The sequence below is a fragment of the Delphinapterus leucas genome, chromosome 2, assembly GCF_059928025.1.
Source record: "Delphinapterus leucas isolate spDelLeu-1000000601 "Yukka" chromosome 2, BTC_Dleu_Yukka2, whole genome shotgun sequence".
NCBI lineage: Eukaryota > Metazoa > Chordata > Mammalia > Artiodactyla > Monodontidae > Delphinapterus > Delphinapterus leucas.
The window spans coordinates 71,780,831-71,793,232 of record NC_143130.1 but is presented as its reverse complement, the minus strand read 5'-3'; the positions used below and the strand labels follow the sequence as shown (position 1 = coordinate 71,793,232).

The 12,402-nt window shown below is 44.3% G+C and overlaps 1 long non-coding RNA gene across 1 annotated transcript in view; it reads right to left on the bottom strand.

Moving 5' to 3' along the window:
- Positions 1-2,094: 2,094 nt before the first annotated feature.
- Positions 2,095-12,402, bottom strand: part of LOC111177743 (uncharacterized) — a 35,958-nt gene continuing 25,650 nt past the window's right edge. The window contains exon 3 of the long non-coding RNA XR_002645450.3: positions 2,095-12,402. This exon is cut by the window's right edge and continues 20,255 nt beyond it. This is a non-coding gene — a long non-coding RNA (uncharacterized LOC111177743).

Below are 12,402 nucleotides of genomic sequence, written 5' to 3'. Positions count from 1 at the left end.
GAACACTTTTAGCAGATATCTCTGAGGGTCAGCTCCAGGTCACGCTGGAGCCCGCCATCCATCATTCGTTTGCCAGTCCCTGAGAGCCTGCTTATGGGAAGCACTGCTTTGCACATCCTATTGCTGTATAATATTCAACCCAACTGCAACAAGTTTATTTTGGAGTTACGACAACATCTAGGACCGCTCTACTCATCTGAAGGTATAACTGGAGACTAAAGTCCACTATTCTAAGCTATAAGCCCTGATCTCTGAAAGCTTACACTCTAACCGAGCAAGAAGACATTAAAACAGAGGAGTCGAATGAGGTGATTGAGAGCAGGAGCCCTGGAAGCATCTGCTTGAGTTCAAATCCTGGCCCTGTCACTTGTTAGCTATGTGACCTTGAGTGGGTGACTTCATTTATGCCTCCATGTTCTCATCTGCAAAATGGGAAAAATAATGAGGTCAGCACTGCTATCATCCTCATCTCTTGGAGGAAACCAAGGCTCAGAGAGAATTCCCTAGCTGAGGGTCACACAGAAAGCAAGTAGAGCCCAAGCAGAATTAACTTCATAGCCCTGGCTCCCACCCTCTACCTTCTCCTCTCAGCCTCTCTAATGCTTTTTTCTACCGGGCTCCAGAGTGTATCTTCTCCAGGGGGGTGGCATCTGAAACCCAGTTCCATTTCCACCTCTGCACACTTCAGCCTGGACAGGGGTGGGAGGTGAGGAGGCCAAAACTCTGGTGACCAAGGTAGGAAGACCACCTCCTCCTCAGAAGTAGATTGTCAGAAGGCTACGTTGCTGGGCAGAATGTCCAGGCTCAGACCATGATAGTCCACACGTTTTCCTTGCTCAAGTGTGCAGGAAATTCCCTTCGTTTTCCTTCCCTCTCTCTCCTTTCCTTGCTGAGGGATCCCCCTTTTCCCCTCCCTCTTTCTGCAGAGCTCTGGCTCAAAGTCCCAGGGAGGAACACCCAACACACGCCAGGGATGGCTAGAATCTGTGAGTGGTGGAAAGATTTTTGGAACTTGCAGGGTCTTTTATTTTTTTTATTTTATTTTTTTTTTATTTATTTTTTTTGCGGTATGCGGGCCTCTCACTGCTGTGGCCCCTCCCGCTGCGGAGCACAGGCTCCGGACGCACAGGCCCAGCTGCCATGGCTCACGGGCCCAGCCGCTCCATGGCACGTGTGATCTTCCCGGACCGGGGCACGAACCCGTATCCCCTGCATCGGCAGGCGGACTCTCAACCACTGTGCCACCAGGGAAGCCCTTGCAGGGTCTTTTAAACTCCTCAAGTGACACCTGACATATTAGAGCACTTGAGAAAATGTCTATCTTTCCACCAGACTCTAAGATTTGGGGTCTTATTTACCTTCATGTCTATTATGAAGCCTCACATTGGGCCTTGCCTTGTAAAAAGAATAAGTAAAATATTTACAATTTATTAATAAGGCCTATACATGATCTCATTTAAAACTCCCAACAATGCTATACACCAGGCATTATTATCCCCCTTTCCAAAAGGGTTAACTGAGGGTCCAAGAGGTAACTTACCCAAGGCCACATAGCTAGAAAGTGACAAAACCAAAATTTGAACTCCAGCCTTTTCAAAGCTCTGTCCTCGATGCTATAGTGTCTCTCACTGCAGGGCTGGGACTAGGGTAAGGCAAGCAAAGGGCCAACTCTACCCTTGCACAACCGTGAGAAAAAGCAATCTTTGGATACTTCCAAAGAATTAGAGGGGACTGTGGGATCCCTGGGTCCTAGCCATTGACAAGGTGCAAAGAAGAAACTGTGGAGCAGGCAGAATCTAAGGCAACTCACCAGTGCTACATCTGCTCACATAACACACACTAACACAGTACACTCAGCACATCCTCAAATATGCCCCCACACAACAACCCTGCCCAGGACACAAATTTCTAAGAGATAACAACCCAACACTCCTACATATACACCAACACAGCCCAAAAAACGCCTACATGCACGTATAATACAATTCCTACACTCACTTAAAGACAGGGGAGGGAGACAGAGGATCAGGAAAAACTCAAGAGGAATGACTCTTTCACAAGCTTTTTATGAACCCACAACCACCAATCAAAGTCTTGATTAACTTGGTTGTATTTATTAAATCATGTTCACTATTTAATAACTTTGAACATGGATTGGATATTTAATGAGATTGGTTGAGATCTATTTACGCATAAACGTCAGAAGTGCCAATCTCTTTGAATCGAGAATTGAGTTTGTGAATCGTTCTCAGAGGCTAATGCTGGAGATCTCTGAATTCTACATTTCATGGGTTTCTTGAAAGTATAGGTTATCATCATGAAATTGTTACACTATTTGTTATGATGCTCCACTATTATAGATTATTATACAGTCCCAAGAAATGTGGCATTTAGACACCAGATTTTCTTGCATCCAGGCAAACTCGGATTGGGCCTCTTGTTCTCTTTCCTCCATGTTTACCAGGAAAAGAGACCAAATATGATGCTGTGAAATGCATCTTGTCTCAAGCCCTTTGTCCTTCCACAGGCACAAGGTGATCTGGAAGCAATTTATGTGGCATACTTTGCCCAAGACCAATTTGTCCAAGAGAGGGAACTCTTCTTTGTGCAATGGAGACAAGCAACATGAATTTCTAATTCTTTTTTATTGCAGTAAAAGGATCGGATGCAAAACGAGGCCTTCTGAGGCATCATGGAGATTCAGGAAAATCCTCAGAGGATTCGAGATTCTGGAAATCAATGAATGAACTTAATATACCCATATGTGCAGATTTCACATAAGTTACAGTTATATCATGGATGCTATCTGGGTAAAAAGTCATTATAAAATGTGGTTTGTTAGGGGTCAAATTTAAATCATTGGAAATAGCTCCTATACCACAGCAGTCTGCAGCCCAGCAGGATATAAACTGCTTACAAAAGGGAGCAAATGCATTCTTCATCAAATAACTCATCTCATCCACACACCCTTGTCATATTCTGATTTGCTTTGATTTGGGGTCCAAAGTAAACATAAATAAATGCTCCCAAAAGAATAGTAATGACAATAAAACCATCTGGAGGAGAGTAAACCTCTGACTCAAGTCAATGTCGGCATATTTCTTCAATACTACAGCATTTTAAAATTTTATTTGCAACAGTTAATTGGGGAAACTATACCTCTAAACACATACCCCCTCTCCCCATCTTCAATAATCTGTCAACCATTACATCCTACCTGGTAGCCGCACCAGTTTACTGCAGGTCCCGAAGTCAATACAGTGTTCTGAACCCCCTGGTTTTATTTCTGCTGTTCTCAGAGCCTGAACGCCCTTCCCATCTTCTCTCAAGCTTGGCGAACTCCAGTCTCATCCATTAAAAGTCTGCTCATTGACAAGGCCTTCCTTGGCCCCCTCACCCTACCTGTTTACCTACTTCAATTAGCACTCTTCTCACTGTCAGTTGACAGTGGTGAACTGAATGACGAATTCCATAAAGTCATTTCAATATCTCCAGTGTCTTGCACAGTGCCTAGCCATGTTGCATGGATGCATGGATGGTAAAACTTGGATGGGTGAATGGCTGGTTGAACTTGGAAATAAAGGCTTTTTTTTTTTTATAAATTTATTTATTTATTTATTTTTAATTTTTTGGCTGTGTTGCATCTTTGTTGCTGTGTGTGGGCTTTCTCTAGTTGCAGTGAGCAGGGGCTACTCTTCACTGCGGTGTGCGGGCTTCTCATTGTCGTGGCTTCTCCTGTTTCAGAGCTCGGGCTCTAGGTGCACAGGCTTCAGTAGTTAGGGCACGTGGGCTCAGTAGTTGTGGCCTGTGGGCTCTAGAGCACAGGCTCAGTAGTTGTGGCGCACGGACTTAGTTGCTCCGCGGCATGTGGGACCTTCCCGGACCAGGGCTCAAGCCCGTGTCCCTTGCATTGGCAGGCAGATTCTTAACCACTGCGCCACCAGGGAAGCCCAGGCACATGGTTCTACTTGTGACATTTTATCCTTTGACTTAAATTGAGCAGGGTGTTGGTACAGTAACCATCTTACTTTCCAGGATGTTCATAATGCCACTCATTCTTAGGCTGAAGTCAAAGCTCAGAGGGATTAGCCACTCCTTTATTTTACAGATAAAGTCATCACCCTCATGTTTTCATTCCACAAACATTTATGAAGTTCTCACTATGTACCAGGCTCTCCACTCACAGCCTTGATTCAAAATCCAATTACTGAATCAACCCAGGGGGATTTCTAGGAGTACACAGGGTCCAGAAGCAGCCACTTTTCTCCAGCAGTGTTGGCAGTCTCCCTGCAGCAACCAAGAGCCTCGGGGGGAAGCAGAAGAATCTCCTCCTCAGGACGGGGTTTGGGATTCCTGCCCAGTGGTAGTTTGATTTGGCAAATCCTTAGCTTTTTATGTGCCTCAGATCCTTTGTGGAAGTAGGTAGGGTATCAACTCAACTCTTCCACGTAAAACAAACTGCCCACCTCCTCTTCAGCTTCCTCCACCATCACTCCCTGCTCCGCACTGGGTCCTCCAGCAATGCTGAAAGGCCTGTGGCCCCTGTGTCCAGTAGAACACAAGGTCCGCCAGGAAAGGGACTTTGTTTTGTTTGCCACCATATATCCAGCACCTAGAACGACACCTGGAACATAATATGCCATCAGTGAATGTTGATGGGATGGATTCATGAATGAGATGTCATACCTTTATCTTTCCTAGTGACATCTCCTCTGTTTAGAACGTCCTTCCATCTTTCTTCAGCCTCACTCTTGTCATCCAGCAAGGCAACTCAGGCATGACCTCCCCTAGGAAGTCTTCCTTGAAGCACCTGGGCTGGATGGAGCACCCTTCCTCTGGGTTTCCTGTCACCGTGTACATAGGCCTCTCTTATCACTAACCTCAGCATACTGCATTTATCTGTTATGTGTCTGCCCTCCATACTGGACTTTGAGATCGTGAAGACAGGAACCGTATGCTATTCATCTTCATACTCTCCGCTCCGTGGCAAAGTATCTGAAAGCACTCTATAAAGATTTGTCAGGTTGAACTAAACAACCCCCCACAAGCGGCTGCAGATTGGGTCATACCAAATGTGATTGCTGATTCATTTGGTCATTTGGCAAATACTGATTGAGGACCTACAATGTGCCAAGCACCATCTAGGTACTGGAGAGCCAGCACTGAGCAAACAGACAAAAATAATGATAACGATAGTGCTCGTCTATTAGGCACAACCCAGATACTTTACCAGGCTAGTCAAGTGGTATGTGGAGTCAATATGAAGGCTGTTTTAAATTTCAGCTTTAACCATAATATTATTTAAGTTTAGGCAGGAAATTCAGGCCCTAATAACTCAATTGTCTCTCTTTCCTGGGCTTCCGTGTCCCCACCCATATAATGAACACATTCTGTAGTCTCCCATGAGATATTCTGATATATGTTTATACAGGGTCCACTGAAATTCCTTGCACATTTTAAAATCTCAATAATTTGCCTGGAAATGATTTGCAAATAGCAGTAAGTACTTCAAGGCCTAGAAAACGCTCCACAATAGAACAAAATGCATTTGTACTTAAGATCCCATGGTAAATAAAAAATTAAAATCCAATCAACTATCAATTCAGTTGAAATTCAATTTGCCTTTAAATTCCATTCATGGCTTTCTTTGATCAAACCCACTACCTATGCTACATTTAACAAACTTTTATTGAGTCCTTGTGTTGTATCAGGCACTGTAGTAGGCGCTAAAGAAAACCAAGGTTAATAAGACATGATCTTGACCTTTATAGAGCTCCCAGTTTAGTGGGAGAGGCTGAAACACACCTTACCTTCTGTAACACATGAGATAGAGATATTCTGCAACCCAGGTACACAGGAGCACAGAGGACAAACATACGCATCTTGCCTGGGGAGGTATCTGGGAAGGTTTGGGGGAAGTGGTGAGCCTAAGCCGAGCCTAAATCCATGAGCAGAGTTTGATAAACAATGAAGAGAATGGAAAGGACAGGCTAGAGAGAGAAGTGACATGGGCACAGTGATCGAAGGCATTCGGCGCAGTCATGAAGGATGCTTGTCATAGGCAGCTGGGACAAACGCAACTGCAGGGGAAAGGAGAGAAAAAGGTGGGGCAGGTGAGACAGGATCTGATATTGACCAATAATAAGTTAGAATTTTATTCCGGAGATAACAGAGACTATTATTAAAGCTCAAATGTTTTAAAATTATATGACATCTTTATGTATACATGTTATAAAGACATATATTATATATATGTATAACTGAATCACTTTGCTGTACACCTGAAATTAACACAACATTGTAAATCAACTAGACTTCAACTTAGAAAAAAATTTTAAATTATCATACGATTTTGCTAAAAAAAATACATAAAATATTCTGTCACTAAAAACTGAATAAAGACCAATATTATCTGCCTTTTATGGAATACTTACTGTGTGTCAGGGGGTGCTGTGCTAAGCACCTGATAACCACTGTTACATTTTCTCTTCACAACAACCCTGAGACATAGGTATCATGATTCCCATTTTACAGATGTGGCAATAGAGGTTCTTTTTCTTTTTTTTTTTAAATACCCTCCTTCTTTCCTACAACATCAATTCTTTTTTTTTTTTCATTCATTTATTTTTTGGCCATGTTGGGTCTTCGTTGCTGCCCACAGGCTTTCTCTACTTGCGGTGAGCAGGGGCTACTCTTCGTTGTGGTGCACGGGCTTCTCATTGCGGTGGTTTCTCTTGTTGTGGAGCACGGGTTCTAGGTGCATGGGCTTCAGTAGTTGTGGCACATGGGCTCAGCAGTTGTGGCTCGTGGGCTCTAGAGCACAGGCTCAGTAGTTGTGGAGCACAGGCTTAATTGCTCCACAGCATGTGAGATCTTCCCAGACCAGGGCTCGAACCTGTGTTCCCTGCATTGGCAGGCAGATTCTTAACCACTGCGCCACCAGGGAAATCAACAATAGAGGTTCTGAATGGCTGAGTCTCCCAGTTAGTCTGTAACAGACCTGGAACTTGAATGCAGATGGATCTGACTTCAAAATCCATGATTTTAACCTCTAGGCTGCAACTTGTACAAACAATTAAAAAAATCAGGAATGAGGGGTTTACATAAAATTCTCTTCTTAGCCTTAGTATATATCAAAAATCATAAAATGTTCACACTCTTTAACTCAGCAATGAGATTTCTGGGAACAAATCTTAAAAAGATCATTAGAAATTCACCCAAATATGCATGTACAAAGATGATTATTGCAATGTTATTTATAATGGAGAAAAGTTGGAAGCAACCTAAGTGCCCAGCATTAGGGAAACGGTTCATTATAAAATGGAGTATTATATAACCAGAAAAATTATGATGGCATAGGATAGAAAATTGTGTATATATAATCTGAACTGTGTAAAGAAAAAATGCACAGCAAAAAAAAACAAAAACAAAAACACGGTGGAAGACACATGCCAAAATGTAATTAGGCAGTGACTTCTATGAGGAGGTTAGGATTTTTTTCCCCACATTCCAAATTTTCTACATTTGAGCACCTCATTCTTGAAATCAGGAAAAAATTAAGTTTAAAAAAATCCATCCTGTGTCTTTTTTTTTTTCCATCCTATGTCTTGACTGGAGTCTTGTAAGCTGGGTCAGCCTGGGCAGTAGGTGAAATGAGAGATGTCACAGCCAAATCATCTCCCTGCCACTTGATCTCAGGACATGTAGATGTCAAAACATGGACCTAGCTGGTGTCATGGCCATGACATGCAAAGGTCTGAATTCAAATCATTCCATTTACTCAAAGATTCAAAGAAAGCAGAATCACTCATCTTAAAATCAAAAATATAGGGGCTTCCCTGGTGGCGCAGTGGTTGAGAGTCCGCCTGCCAATGCAGGGGACACGGCTTTGTGCCCCGGTCCGGGAAGATCCCACATACCACGGAGCGGCTGGGCCCATGAGCCATGGCCGCTGAGCCTGTGCGTCCCGAGCCTGTGCTCCGCAACGGGAGAGGCCACAACAGTGAAAGGCCCGCGTACCGCAAAAAAAAAAAAAATATATATATATATATATATATATATATAAAAATTGCAATGTTCTTGCAATTTGTTTAACACTTCTGTTAAATATTATCGTGTTTGTTCTTTAGCCTGACAGTGTTAATTCTTCAGGGGAGGTGGAGAGAAGGAGGAGAAAACAAATCCAGAACCTTGGGGTCCAACCTTGGGAAATGAACTGTCTGGTTAAGTGCTGAAACTTACCATAAGATTGGTGGGCCCTCTCAGAGGAATTAGAATTAAAGCAAATAACCCAATTTGGAATAATTTAAAGCTCTTTTTAGGGAAGTTTTTGACTCAACTGGGCTCATTATGCATGGGTTTAATGTGTAACAATTTGTTCTTGAAAGATAACATTATTGTTGGCAATAAAGATAGGAAGTGGAAATAAGTTTCAAATATGGAAAGCAGATTTATCTCTTGTTTCATATGGACTTGTTCCGGGTCTCTGCTTATGAATTACACGGTGCTCCCCACAGTAAGATGCTGTCCATGCAGCTGGTTATGATAAATGGCCTGTAATTGCGAATCTGATATTGGTTTTCAATGTTGAATTTATCATTCTGTCCTCTTAACAGATATTAAATACTTTTAAGAATTTATCCATTTGCCTGACCCATCTGTGATTTTTCAGTATGTAAAATTTATTAGTTACCTAGTTTTTTGAGATTTTAATGGCCGATAACATAATTAATAACACTGAGTAATGGAGCTGACCTCTTTTAAACCTCATTCCCTTCCACTAATCCAGACCATCCAAATTGAATCAAAATGTATTCGACGTAGAGACCCGAAAAGAAAACGGCCCTGGTGTGGTGCCTGATTTGAAACGCACCTCCAGTGGGCTGGTCACCCTTTCACCTCTTTACCCCCTCCAAGCCCCCCAGAGGGAGCCAAGCAGAGGCTGCCTGCACCTTTGCTCTCTCCTCCTTCTCATCCCACTAGATGAGCCAACTCAGGCAGCCCTCCTCTCCCTCAGCTGCCTCAGTTTCTTCAGCGCGAGATGATTGATAAGGATAATAATGCAGCTTGTCTGGCTCCCTTGTGGAGAACGTTTTGTGAATTAATGGAAGCGTTCAGGCTGTGCACTTGAGGACAGCTCCATGGCTGCCCTGGAACTCCCATCAAGCTTGGCTGGGAAGGATTCCTGCGCTTCGCTGAGGGGGAAGTGCGAAGGACAGCTGAAAGAAATCGGCCTGGGGGAAACAAGGCTGTGTGGAATACCAGCAATAATGCAGGACTTACCCTGACCCCTGGTTCTGTGCGTTTAAGGACACCCCTGCATGTTGCCCCCAGAACAGCATGAAGCTAGCCCAGGGCCTGTGCCTTTGCTGGGTTTTGTTATTCCTGGGTTCTGTAGCCTACAAGACTACCTCTCATGGTTCCTGCAGTGTCTGCTGTGTTCAGTGGACACTTAGAGACACAAAGGCCTACAGATCTGAGCTCCTGAGGTCAGGGAACACGTTGGCCACCAGCCTTGGGGGACCCTCAGCCAGGGCCTGGGAAGGGGATGGAGCCAGGGCTGTGCACACACACAGAAGGACAATGAGCCCCGTGAGAGGCCGGGGGATAGACAGAGCAACCCAGAGAGGGGGCCAGCTGAGTTTCCGGTCACGCTTAGGCAAGACAGAGGGTCACTTCTCAGGGTGACTCCAGATGAGCAGCCCCACTGCTGCCTCTGACCTGTGGATAATTGAAAACTAACTGCCTTTCCATCCCCGGAGGCCTAATTTCATATTCTTGCAGTGGCCCGATTGACTTTCAGTTCAACGCAAACCGGCTTCCTTGGAAGTTGTGTCTATTTAAGGATTATGGGCCAAGATCAAACCTATCAGAAGAAACCGGGAGCTGTCCACAGGGTCACTGAGAGGTGACAAGTTTCCAAAGGGCCCCTGAGTCAAGAGGAAACTTCTTTTTTACTGCAAGCCAGAGGCTACCTGGTTCCAGACCTGGCCCACGTGTCCATATCAAATAAATTGTCCCAGTCCAGACCAGAAGCCAAGGCTCCAAACTCCCAATGCTGTTCTTTTTCTGCCCTACCAGGACATGATTTACAAACTGTTATAAAAGAAAATACGTCTTCCCCAAATCCCAGGCATTTCACAACCTTTTGTAGATTCAGCTTTTATTCCCCAGGTCTCGTGTTATACTTTTCATATCAATGGCTTAACTATCCCTCAAACCCATCGTCCTTCAACAGCAAAAGCTAATCTCAATCTGACAGATGTTTACTGAATACCTGTGAGTGCCTAGTTGCTTAGCACTGGGCAAACCGCTGTGGAGACACAAAAAAAAATATATAGGGACTTCCCTGGTGGCGCAGTGGTTAAGAATCCGCCTGCCAATGCAGGGGACATGGGTTCAAGCCCTGGTCCCGGAAGATCCCACATGCCGTGGAGCAACTAAGCCCATGCGCCACAACTACTGAGTCTGCGCTCAAGAGTCTGGGAGCCACAACTACTGAGCCTGCGTGGTGCAACTACTGAAGCCCGTGCACCCTAGGGCCCATGCTCTTCAACAAGAGAAGCCACCGCAATGAGAAGCCTGTGCACCGCAATGAAGAGTAGCCCCTGCTCGCCCCAACTAGAGAAAGCCCACGCAGCAACGAAGACCCAAAGCAGCCAAAAATAAGTAAATAAAATAAATAAATTTATTAAAAAAAAAAATATATATATATATATATAAAATACAGTCTCTACCCTCAGGTAGAACTAGTATTGGCACTGCACTTAATAATCAATTATTAAACATTTACCGCATGCGTGGCACTGTGCTGAATGCTGCAAAGACACAGGAAAAAGAATCATGCTTAGTCGCTTCCCAAGGAGCTTACCTTATTAGAGAGAGAAGATCTTAATATACAAACCAAGACTTCTTATAGTGAAATGTTAAGTCGTGTGGTTGAGGCAATAAGTAGAAAAGAGTTCAGCAGGATCCATGTGGGCTGGAAATAATCAGAGTAAAGCTTGTGGAAGAGGAGGCAGTGAAAAGGGGCATGAGAAAAGCATGGGATGGGGACAGGCAGAAAGGACAAGATAGATATTTTATGAGTGTGTGTTTGTGTGTTCTCAGGAATTGCTGTCTTTATTATTCCAGCCTTCAAATATCTGCCCACGCTTCTAGGTACTCACCTATACCTATCAGACTAAGGAAAGGGGCTACAAACATTTATGGAGCACCAACTTCATGCCAAGACGCATTCTTCACTTAGCATTCATTACCATATTCATCCTGCACAACCACCCTCCCAAGAAGACATCACAATCCCCTTTTATGAAGAGGTCCCCAGAGCTCAAACAGAAAATCATTTGCCCAAGACTACATCACCAGTGTTGCCCAGGCTGGGCTTCAAACCTTGGTCTTGGCCTTCAGTGCTCAAAATCTTTTACCACGGAATCACATGGACTCTAGGAAGGAGCGAGTGGCAGTATTCCAACAAGGCCGCGATAGACCAGGATCCAGAGGAAAGAGGAGGAGGAAGGGAATGGCATGGTGACTGTCCTTCTAAGCATGACCAGCCAGGTGCGATGAAGCGCAGGGAAGAGCAACCAGTGGATCAGTCACTTTTAGAGACAGCCCATTTCCTAGAGCTGACATCCCAGCTCTGGCTTCCCACCATGATGGCTGCTCTTTCTGGCAAAATGCCAATTCTCCTGAAGATACAGGGCTCTCTCCTGCAGCAGCTGGGGTCCCTGCATGGTCTCCCTGTCCTTCATCCAGAACAAAGCAAGCTTAGTTAGGTTTGGTGCTCAGAGAGGGGCCATCTCTCAGCTCTGTCCTCTTCTAAGAGGCGTGGGAGGGGAAAACCCTCACTGAGCCAGAAAATACATATCTTCTCAGCACTTAAATGGGTTCTGTTTTAAGCTAAGATCAGTGTAATTAAAACTGTAAAAATAATAAGACCAAAGGAAACCCCCTACTGTCCTTAATTAGGAGCAAGATGAGAAGGAAGAAGCTCTGGTGTAGCTTATTTAAAAGGCAGAACCCTGAAGTGGGACCAAAAAAGAGAATTAAAATAAAGGTGTCATTATTGTTTTTTTAAAGGGTCTCTGCGGACAAAGAGGTCTGATTGGCAGACAAAACGCATGAGGGGCATTTGCTCATTCTCAGAGTGACAGTTCTGAAGATGAACATGCAGGAAGCCCTGGGCTCCAGGACCTCTTTCCTACCTCCTACCTGCTTTCCAGTCAGATGGGAAAACAGGAAAGTACCATTTGGTCAGGGTTTGCCAGACAAGGAATACTACCCCTGGGTATATTAACATCAACCACAAGAAATGGTTGAATCTCTTAAACTCCCTTGGCATGAAGGAAGTGGGGTTACCACGTTATCATTGTCATCATCATACGGCTGTTGTTATTAACA